The sequence below is a fragment of the Musa acuminata genome, chromosome BXJ2-6, assembly GCF_036884655.1.
Source record: "Musa acuminata AAA Group cultivar baxijiao chromosome BXJ2-6, Cavendish_Baxijiao_AAA, whole genome shotgun sequence".
NCBI classification, from domain to species: domain Eukaryota; kingdom Viridiplantae; phylum Streptophyta; class Magnoliopsida; order Zingiberales; family Musaceae; genus Musa; species Musa acuminata.
This window is the reverse complement of record NC_088343.1, coordinates 28,684,835-28,697,233: the sequence shown is the minus strand read 5'-3', so window position 1 is coordinate 28,697,233 and position 12,399 is coordinate 28,684,835.

Genomic DNA, 12,399 nt, shown 5'->3' with positions numbered 1-12,399 from the left:
CTCTTTCTGAGTGAAAATATATTTTAAACTCTTGTGATCAGTAAAGATTTCAAACTGTCGACCATACAAATAATGTCTCCAAATCTTTAGAACAAAAATAATTGCTGCCAATTCCAAATCATGAGTTGGATAATTCAATTCATAACCTTTAAGTTGCCTATAAGCATATGCAATTACTCTCCCTTCCTACATCAAAACACATCCTAGGCCCTTTCTTGAAGCATTAGTATAAACTACAAACTCATCACTACCACTTGGAATAGTGAGAATAGGGGCACTAGTCAATCTTCTTTTTAACTCTTGAAAACTTTGCTCATAATCATCACCCCATACAAATTTCATATTCTTCTTAGTGAGTTTGGTGAGAGGTTGAGCAATTCGAGAAAATCCCTCCACAAATCTCCTGTAATAACCTGCCATGTCCAAGAAGCTTCTAACCTCCGTTACATTTGTTGGTACTTCCCATTCAACAACAGCTTCTATTTTTCTTGGATCAACAGATATACCCTTCCCTGAAATCACATGGCCTAAGAAAGCAACTTTATTCAACCAAAATTCACATTTGCTGAACTTTGCATACAACTTCTTTTCTCTTAGTATGGATAATACATTTCTCAAGTGTTCCTCATGCTCTTGATTACTCCTTGAATACACCAATATGTCATCAATAAATATAATTACACAGATATCCAAGAGCGGTTGAAATATCCTATTCATTAGTTCCATAAAAGCTGCAGGGGCATTTGTCAAACCAAAAGACATCACCAAGAATTCATAATAACCATATCGAGTTCTGAAAGCTGTTTTTGAAATATCCTCCTCCTTGATCTTCAACTGATAGTAACCTGATCTCAGGTCAATCTTAGAGAATACTTGTGCACCATGCAGTTGATCAAACAAATCATCAATTCTAGGTATTGGATACTTGTTTTTGATGGTCACCTGATTCAACTGTCTATAATCAATACAAAGCCTCAAAGTTCCATCCTTCTTCTTCACTAATAGTACCGGAGCACCCCATGGGGATACACTGGGTTGTATGAAACCCTTATCTAATAATTCTTGTATTTGCTTCTTTAATTCCTCTGGCTCGAGTGGTGCCATTCTATAGGGAGGCTTAGATATTGGGGTTGTACTGGAGACCAGATCAATAGCAAATTCACCCTCTCTATCTAGAGGTAAACCAGGCAAGTCATCTGGGAATACATCAGGGAATTCTTTGACCACTAAAATTTCATCTAGGTGGGTTTCCTGATTTGAATGCTCCTTTACACACACCATATAACAAAAACAACCTTTCTGCATAAGACGATAAGCTTAAAGTGCTGATATCAAGCAAGGAGGCAAATCATGCTTAATGCCTTCAAAGAGAAATATAGGCTGATCTGGTATGCAGAAAGTAATTATTTTTTTGTAACAATCAATACTAGCATGATGAGAAGATAACCAATCCATGCCAAGTATAATATCAAAACCCTGGATCTCTAGGAGAATCAAATCAGCAAAGAGTTCGTGGTCTCCAATAGAGATCAAACAAGACGGGTAAACCAAGTTTGTTGCCAATGAATCTCCAACAGCAGTTGTTACATATAACATATAATCCAGGGGTTTAGGTAAAATATCCAAGTGACAAGCAAAGTATTGTGAAACAAATGATAAGTTGGAGCCGAGATCAAACAAAACTTTTGCATTTCTTTTAGAAACATGAAGAATACCTTCCACCACTGATTTAGAAGCTTTAGAATCTTGTTCAGTGATAGCGTACACTCTAGCATGGGCTGAGGGTCTAGGAGACAGTGGCTCTTTCTTCTTCCTCAAAGGGCAATCTTTTATTTGATGATCCAACTTTCCACAACCAAAACATGCTCTAGTCACCCGAAAACACTGACTTGTTTCATGATTTAATCCACATTTTGCACATGACTGAGTCCTCCGCAATGGTTTCCATTTCTCAAATCCAGATGTCTTAAACCTCTTGTTACTAGCTTCATATTCATTTTCTCTCCTGCTTTGGCTAGTAAATTTGTCCTTTTTGTTCTTGCCAATGATTTCTTGAATTTCCTCCATGTCTCGTTCAATTTTCAAAGCTCTTTCTACCGTATCTGCATATGTTTGTAATTTTAAAGCTGACATTCGGCTTCTTATTACTAGCTGTAATCCCCTTTCAAACCTTCTTGCTTTTCTAGATTCATCATCAGTCATATGTGTGGCAAACCTGGAGAGCTCAGTGAATTTAGATTCATACTTTGTAACCGTCATACTTCCCTGGATAAGATTCAAGAACTCCAATTCTTTTTGCTCTCTCATACAATCTGAAAAATATTTATCATTAAACTTTTCTTGGAATAACTTCCATGTCATTGGCTCATGTTTGATTTCAGACATCCTCTTAATCATTCTCCACCAGTGTTCAGCTTCTCCTTCCAGCATAAAGGTGGCAAGAAAAACCTTTCGATCATCAGGGTAATTTAAGGCATCAAATATTTTCTCTATCTGCATCATCCATCATTCTGCCACTATTGGATCAGACTCACCACTAAAACTGGGAGGACTAAGCTTCTTAAACTGTTCAATTCCCAACCCCGTCTGGTTTGATGTTCCTGTTCCATCATTTCTTCCTTGTAGGACAGGTTGTTGTTATTGTTGCATCACTTGTGCCATAGTCTCCAAAGTCCGCATGATACCACTCAATTGATCAGCAGTAGATGCAACAGGAGAACCAGATGATCTCGTCATCCTTGCTTCCTAAAACATCAAAAGAACATTTTCTTTGATCAATCTATAAATAATAGTCAATAAACCTAAAAAAAAAATAATATTCTTAGTGATTCTCAAATCATGCTCTGATACCACCTCTGTCACGCCCCTCAAATTATCGATAATATTTAAAATTTTCATCATAACTAACCCAGGATCCAAACACACATTTGAGGTCACTAAGAAAACATTCAGATCAAAATTTTACCTCTATAGACTACAAATTCATAACCCTGTGCAATTCATAAACATACCACACATTACTCGATAATTCATACAATCTGAACTCAACTCATCAAAATAATAAACAAAGTGTCATCATACTTCTCCCCCTTTGTCATCAACAAAAAGGAGAAGTTCCTACTCTTATGTGTTTAGAGATAAAAAGTTCCATACATTGCATGAAAAACATAGTATCAAATTTTATCGTAATGCAATCTTGCAATTAAAGATGTGTATGTTTAGCATGTTTGCTTTTCTTCATATAACAACTAATTGCTTCTCTTTAGACTACAAGCTAGCAATTTTCATGATATGCCATTTGCAAGCTAGCAAATTTTTGCTTCCTTTACAATGTTTGAGCTAGCAATTTTGCTTCCGTAACAAGTTAGCATGTTTTATATTTTGAGATAGGCAAGATAGTGCATTTACTTTTTTTGAGATAGCAACTCTTTTGAGATAGTGATCTTAGCAAATTTTACATCATGCAAGGTAGCAAATTTTTGTGATGTTCAAGATAGTAAGTTCTATCAATGAAATGATCGAGCTAGGAAATTTTTATGATATGCAAGTTTTACTACATAAAAGCTAGCAAAAATTTCGAAAGCAAATGCAAGATAGCTTTCTTGTGTAAGCTCATGATTCTTGCTTCCTATTGCAATGTGCAAGTTGCAAGTTTTGCTTCTTGAAATAGGCAAGATAGCTCATTTGCTTGAGATTACAAGATAGCATTTCTTACTTTTGAGATGAGCAAGCTAATAAGTTTTGCCCCTTTTTGCGATGTGTACGTTTGTAATTTTTTGCTTCTCTTGTCTTGTGCAAGCTAGCTATCTCCCCCTTTGTCATTATCCAAAAGAAGGAAAGACCCTATACATCAATTATGACAAAGGTAAGTATCAATCTAATTTGTGCATCATTATATTTTCAAATTAAAACATTCACTATTTCAAAAACCTTATATTTCATTCATGCACGATATTGAATAAATCAATCAACATTATGAGCATATCATACATGATACTAAAATTTTTAACTATTTGTCAATATTTTGATCATGATACCAAACATTCATCATTTAGAGTATTCATGATACAAAACATTAAATCAATATTTATTATACATTATTTTAGCAACAACTCATATCAATATTTATAATACATTATTTTAGCAACAACTCATAGTATTTTAAATCATTATTTACATCATATGTAATACATCGCATCATAATTAGAAGGCACAAGTATTGCATACATCATTGCAAATCATAAATGTTTCATATCATGATGGTATCAATTTCTCAAATAATATCCTACCATGTATGATCAAAACTTCTCCCCATTTGTATTTCATGCATAATCTCACTTCATCACATTAGGAGTATCAAGAGGAATTAATTGGGTGATGAGATAAATATTTCACGAATACATGAAATTGTATAAAAAATCATATCATAAGTGTTTCATACATTCATATCATCACATGAAGGAAATAAACAAAAATTAGTGATGAGATATTACTTCATGAATACAATAAAATTCATATAGCATATCATGGTTTATTAGAATTAGTCTTCCTATTGGTGAATAGCAAAAAGAATAGTAGGAGAACAAGATCTCAATTCATGCACATCAAATATTCAATCATCAAAATCATGATTCATCTAGAAAATTCTCCTCTTTAAATATTCAAAGATACAATCATGATGAACATTCTTGGTTTACATAAAGTTTCAAAACATAATTATCAAGATCATGAATACTAAATGACTATGAAACATTTCGACAAATCTCCTTTTAAATAGAAAACAATCTTGATTCATAAAGGATTTCATGTTATAAAATTCAAGAGATCACGATCGTGATTTCGATAAAAAATTATTCAAATTTAAATCATCAAAATCATTATCAAAATCCAAGAGGTTCACAAAGATGATACAAATGGATTCATCAAAATCAATAAGATTGAGCAAAATAATTTTGAAGAATGTTTTCCTCTTTTCGATTGTTTCAAAACATATGATTTTGTTTCATTTATGCCAAATAAAAACATGTATCATGTTTAAAACCGAAAGAGTAAGATTTATTACAACAAAGATCAATAAGGTACTTTCATTATGATAAAAATCAATAATCCATAAATCGTAAGATTCATCATGCATAATTTCGAAATTTATTAAGCATGATCAATATGCATGACACTAAAACTTGGTTTCAAAATGTTTAATACTTTTATTATATAATTTCATCATTATGCATCATTATATATAACTTTACAATGTCATGCATAAAATTATCAAATCATAGTATTAAAATATTAATATTTTTATTACAACTTTATGCATCATTAAGTATACAATTGTCAAGCATGACACTCCACTATTTCATATAAGCATGCCTATTTCATTTATGTCAAATCAAAACATACATCATTTTTTAAAGCCACTTTTATATCAAATCAAAAAATGCATCATTAAGCATGATCGTTATGCATTACTTCAAATCAAACATGATTTAATTTAATTTTAAAATATTTATAATGATAGAGCATATATGCCAAAGAAACTATTAAACATAAAGCATATTCAGTTTCATTGAGTATAAAGTATTTTCAACCAAAATCATTTGTTATTTGTTGCAATCATACATTTTTCTTTTTAGGTGAATCTATCTTTTCATGCTTAGTTTGCATACAAAAGCCTTGCATCATTTTCGAAAGCAACTTTCATCATGGTATAAATCGATAATCCATAAATCGTAAAAGATCATTATGGAAATCATCAATAATCAATAAACTATAAATTACCCAAAACTCATCATCATCATGCATAGCTTCAAAAAATAAATTTATTAGCTATGATATCATATTTCATAAGGTATTTTTAATCAAAATCATTTTGTTTATCATAAACATACAATTTTCATGATTATTTTCAAAATTACTAGAATGATAAGCATGATTTCTAATTTTTTTTTATTTTCATGTAATTTTTAAGAAAATTAATCCTAAACTAAATTAAAAATAACTCATGAAAAGTATTATGTAATTTCAAAATAATTCAAGAGAGTTGAGTTACTTACCTTGTAGTCGAAGCTCGTAAAAGCCCAATTCGTCGTTTCACCTTTGGAAGTTTTTGATTCATCTTTGGTTGCCTTCCTCTTTTTTGGCCTCTTCCTCCGTTCAAGTTCATTGTTTATTTTAGATTTTTGTTTAATAAACTTATTAAGATTTAGTGTTCGAAGTTCAAGTTCATCATTGTCCTCATCACTTGAGTCATCGGTTAAGTGGTATTCATTTATCCAGAGTTCCAAATCCTTCCTGTTCTTTGGAAGATGATTTTGTTCATCATGTTCATCATGTACATTGTGCACCATTTCATATATCATCAGCGAACTAATTAGTTCTTCCAGTGGAAAAATATTTAAATCTTTTGTTTCTTGTATTGCGGTTATTTTAGGATCCCACCTTTTTGGAAGGGATCTTAAGATCTTGCTTATGAGATCAAAATTCGAAAAAGATTTACCAAGAACTCTTAGATTATTGACGACATCCGTGAAACGGGTGTACATGTCACCTATAGTCTCGCTTGGTTGCATTTGAAAAAGCTCAAAATCATGCAATAAAATGTTAACTTTCGAGTCTTTGACTCTACTAGTTCCCTCGTGCGTGATTTCAAGTGTTCGCCAAATATCAAAAGCCATTTCGCACGTAGAAATCCGATTGAACTCATTTTTATCCAAAGCGCAAAATAAGACATTCATAGCCTTTGCGTTTAAAGAAAAATATTTCTTCTCCAAATCCGACCATTCGTTCATCGGTTTAGAGGGAAGTTAAAAACCATTTTCAATGATATTCCATAAATCCAAATTCATAGAAATAAAAAAAACTCTCATTTGAGTTTTCCAATAAGTGTAGTTCAATCCATTAAACAACGGTGGACAAACAACCAATAAGCCCTCTTGAAAGCCATGAAGAGCCATTTCTTTCGGGTGTAAATCCGAAATGAGAAATACCGGGCTCTGATACCAATTGTTAGGATCAGAGCGGCACTAAGAGGGGGGGGTGAATTAGTGCAGCGGTAAAGTACGATAAACTTTTGACGATTTAAACACTTTCGGAAACTTCGTACGATAAAAGCAATGTTTCGTTTGAAACCGTTTCGATTACATTTTAACTTGAAGGGATACATAAGAAGGAGACAAAGAAGTAGAGCATCAAAGTGAAGATGGTTTGCAGTAATATAAATGACAATAAGATAAACGTAAACCGATTTATAGTGGTTCGGTCATGCGACCTACATCCACTTGTGAAGCCTTCTTCGATGAGGCTCCCAACTTCCACTAGCAAATCACCTTGAAGGGGAAGGATAAATACGCCTCTTACAACCTTTTACAAGTGGTTCACACTCTTACAAATTTTCAAAAAGAAAGAAGGAGGTGAACACTCAAGCAATTGAAAACAAAAACTTGCTAAAGACTTTGCTAAGACTTTTATCTCAATCTCTTGCTTCTCAAAGGTTGTGTTCTCTGTTGAGAATTGAGGGGTATTTATAGGCCCCAAGAGGATTCAAATTTGGGCTCCAAAATTTAAATTCTCTTGGGTTTCCGAGGCTGGCGGTGCCACCGCCCAACCTCTCGGGTGCTGGGCGGTGCCACCGCCCAATCCAGCGGTGCCATTGCTCAGTTCTCGGGTTCTAGGTGGTGCCACCGCCTATTCTGGTGGTGCCACCGCCTGCACTATTTTAGCTCACTGGTTGGCCTCCAAACGTGGCCCAAACTAGTCCGAACTCGGGCCCAATTGGCCCCTACTTGGGTTATAGGATTAACACCTAATCCTAACCCTAATTAACGTGCTAACTACGAATTTAAAGACATTTCCTAAGCTATTACAAAGTCCACAAGTCAAGACTTTTTCCGGCGAACTTCCGACTGTCTTCCGACGAACTCTCGGAAACCATTCTACGGACTCCTGGCAAGCTCCTAGACTTCACGATTTGATCTTGGCGAGTTCCAACGAGCTTCTTAGGCAAGCTCCGATTTTTCTCGGCGAGCTCCGCGAACTTCCTATGAACCGTCCGGTGAGCTTCTGAAAAACCCTTCGGTAAGCTCCCTACTCATTCTCGGCTAGTTCCGGCAGCATTCCCGACGAACCTTCAGACTTCCATCGAACTCTCGAACTCGCAATAAATCCTTCGTGCTTGACTCCGACACTTTATTTCGCTTTATGTCTTCATCGTTATCGTAGTTAATCCTGCACACATAAGCCAAAACTCTACTCCGATCTAGACAATTATTACAACGCGAATTAACATTCTGTTGCCCGGCACGTCATTGGTTGGCCCGATGCCCGACTTCCGAAGCCTTCTACCATCCAATATTCTAACGTGATCTCCTCCAACGCAACGTCAATTCCTCCTGCGTTAACTGTCTAATCCTGATCGAGAAGACCTGCATCACGCAAAACGTAGATTAAATCATAAACACATATCAAGTGGTTTCATCATCAAAATATGAGATTCGACATCTCGCAGGTGATGCCATAGCCTGCCCTGACGGTGCCACCGTCGGCCAGGTTTTGAGGGGCAGAATGGACTGTTCAATTCGACCTAATTCAGCCTTGTTAAGGGTCCAATTGGGCCCTAACTATGTCAGTGAGATTACCTCCCAATAGTAACTCCATTTTTTATCTAGATACAATAATTAAGACATAATTAAAGCACTTCTTGTTTCGGTATGTCAATTGCTCTTCTGACGAGCTTTGGATGATCTTCCGGTGAACTTTCGACGAAATTCCTACGAACTCCCGACAATGTTTCGGCGGACTCCCGACAAGCTCTTGGACTTTACGACGATCTTCTTGGTGAGTTCCGATGATCTTTTTTGGCAAGCTCCTGGACCTCTCAGTTGGTTCCGGTAGAACTTCTATCGAGCGTCCGGAATTCCAATGAACTCTTGAACTCCCAATGAGATCTCGATATTGACTCTAGCAAAACACTTGCTCTATATCTTACTACTATCGTAGGCAATCCTGCACACTTTTCTCAATAGATAGATTAGATCAAACAATTTATAATAGATTTCATTATCAAAATCTAAGATTCAAAAGAGAGGTGGAGGAGAATAGGAGAAAGCAACCAAAAAAGGCTCTAGCCTATGAACCACCAGTTCCCTCCTATTTATAGAGGTCTTCTATCAATTTAACCCTAATGGATCCTACCCTATTGGGTATTGGATCTCCATACAACTAACCAAGCATATTAGATTAGTGGATATCTATCCAATAATCTGTTATGGGCTTTTATTGGATCTCGTCCATGGGATCCAATAATTCAGGGGCTTATTGGATATCCACTAAGATAGAGGCTCCGACGGATATCTCATATCCGAACCTCTACTCATTGCAATGCCTATCATATGTGTATGATCCTCTAGGCCTAATATCGAGCTGGCCATGAGTCATACAACTCTTTAAAAAATAAAAAATTATTAAATGCTTGTTTGTAAATATGAGGATTATTTAAATAATTTTTTTATCAAATAATATTATATTAAATTTTATGGCTAAGGACCTAAGAGTAAATAATAAAATTTTGATATGATTTATAGAATATTCAGAATTGAGTAAATAAAAATAAAATAAAATAAAATGGAGGACATGTGTCATTAACAAGGATGAGTCACTTGTATTTATTCTAAAGTTGAAACCTAAACCCCCATGCATGCTTGCCACCGCACTATTTTAGCATGAGCCAAACCTAAGTAATTTAAAGCACCATTAAAAAGAAACTTTGCAGCCAATGTTAGTTTGAGGAGAAGAAGAAGAAGAAGAGAAGAAGAAGAAGAAGAAGAAGAAGGAGAAGAAGAAGAAGTGGAAACTTTGTTTGAGGTTTTGCATCAACTCCCTATATTTGGGAATCAAACTCATCTAAGGCAAGTATTCTAACCTCTTCCTACAGAATTCCTAATCTCTGTTTTCCTTTTAATACTTCATAATTCAAAAGATTTCAGCTTAGTACCAAGCCTTTCTTTCCTTTTGATACAAAGCCATGAATCTGAAATTTTTCGATAATCTGACTTCTATACATTGTTTTGGATCTAACTTTTAGCACGAAACTCTGATTTAGGCAAAGCTAATCCAGTTGAAAGTAGACTCAAATATTTTTATTTTGACAATGAGATTGAATGATTTGGAGTTTAAATGCCTACTAAGACTTCTATTTTAATTAACCCTACAAATTCTGTAAAATAGGGACTGAAATTTCTGACCTTCTGTTACTAAATTGCTCATAACTCTCTAGTGAAAATTCTAAATTATGCAAAACTTGTTCTTTTGAAACTAAATTCGTATATCTTTCTTTTGAAATATAATTTAGCAATTTTGAAGTACGTTTGCCTTCTAAAACATCTATTTAAATTGATTCTATCAATTCTGCAAAACAGATATGATCAATTCTGACCTTCTATTACAAAATTGCTCATAACTCTCTAGTGAAAATTCTGAATTATGCAAAATTTAGTTATTTGGAAAATAGATTCACATATCTTTCTTTTGACATATAATTTAGAAATTTTGAAGTATGGTTGCCTTTTGAAACATCTGTTTAAGTTGATTCTATTAAGTCTGTAAAACAGGGATGATAAATTCTGACCTTCCTTTACTCTATTTGTTGTAACTTCCTGTTAAGGACTCAAAAAAATTATAAATCTGAGTTCATCCGAAAATAGATTGATACAGATTTCTAATGACATCTATTTTTAGTGATTTGGAGCATGCTTGGTCACTCAAACAATTCAGGAAATGTACCATTCAAATTCTATCAGAATTGAAAACTTTGTTGGGTTTTGCCTATTCAGTTTTCATCCTATTGGAAATTTGATTTCTGCTAAATTCTTCGTTAATTGAGCATTATACTAGTCCTTTGAAATTCTTGTATTGTTCATCCTGAAGTTGTTATATATCTGAAATTTATTATGTGATGCTTTGTTTGCATTACCTTGTTTGATAAAGGCACATACATATCTTCGTTGTTCCGCATGTGCTTCTGATATGTGTCAATGTTATTGTTCATACTACCCTTTTTGGACTCTAGTGTCTTATAGGATATTGTGAACCTTTGCCAAAATTGGTAAAGAGAGTTTTGCTTAGAGCCTGCGATTGCTCTACCGACCCCATTAACTTCACTCAGACGTGGGTGGATGGAGCTCCCAGACGTGGGAGACTTATGCTTGGTGGTCATCCAGAAATGGATGAATCAAATTATGTATGTGGTCCCATAGCGTCATCTATGTTTATTGATATGATATCCGAAGCTTTGTTTATGAGTTCATATTATGCTTTGGAGAAAAATGGAATGCATGCTACATCAAAAATGACATACAAGCTTGTGTTTATTATTCGGTTCACTTATTATACTTTGAAATGTTTCGTTTATCATTATTATGCCCCCAAACACTCTTATGCCTTTGATATGCACCTAAATGCTTCATGTGTCATTTGATACATGCCTAAATGCTTCTTTTGCCAATGAAATGCTCCAATTTCTTTTCTCCTATTGTCATGTCTAATGCCTGTTTTTGAATGCGGTAAACCTTTGTGATTTTATATCAAATGAGATCACTTCAAATGAACACTTGTATTTCTACTTTTGTATCTTGATACTAAGCCTACTTGAACTTCTCCTATCGCCATGGATATGTTAGACGCTTGCTGAGCTCTTTATGCTCACCCCGTTGCAATATAAATTTTTCTGGGTAGCTGGTCACGCACTGAAAATCTAGAATTGGGTTAAAGCAGTGAAAGACTAGTAGATTATTGAGCTAATCTTTGTTGGATGACAGATTTTTGTTGTATACTATGTTAGGATCGGAGCGGCACTAAGAGGGGGGGGTGAATTAGTGCAGCGGATTAAAACGTTGGTTTCGATAAATCTTTCGTACGATAAAAAATCGGAATCGGAAGTGCTTAACTTGAAAGCGTATTTGCAAAGTTGTGCAGTAAATGTAATGAGGAAATAAAGCAAGTAAGAGGGTTTGCAGTAATGTAAATAGCAGTAATGAAATGCAAACCAGAGATTACGCCGTTTTTAAAGTGGTTCGGTCAAGTGACCTACATCCACTTGCGAGGCCCCTCTTCGATGAGGCTCCCACCTTCCACTAGCAAATCTCTTGAAAGGGAAGGGTAAATACCCCTCTTACAACTTTTACAAGTGGTTCACTCTCTTACAGATTTTCAGCAAGAAAGAAGGAGGTGAACACTAGCAAATTGAAAACAAGAAAGACAAAGACTCTTCTAAGACTTTTCTCTCAATCACTTGCTACTCAAAAAGTTGTATTCTCAGCTGAGACTTGAGGGGTATTTATAGGCCTCAAGAGGATTCAAATTTGGGCTCCAAAAATTTGAATTCTCTTATGTTCCCGATGTTGGCGG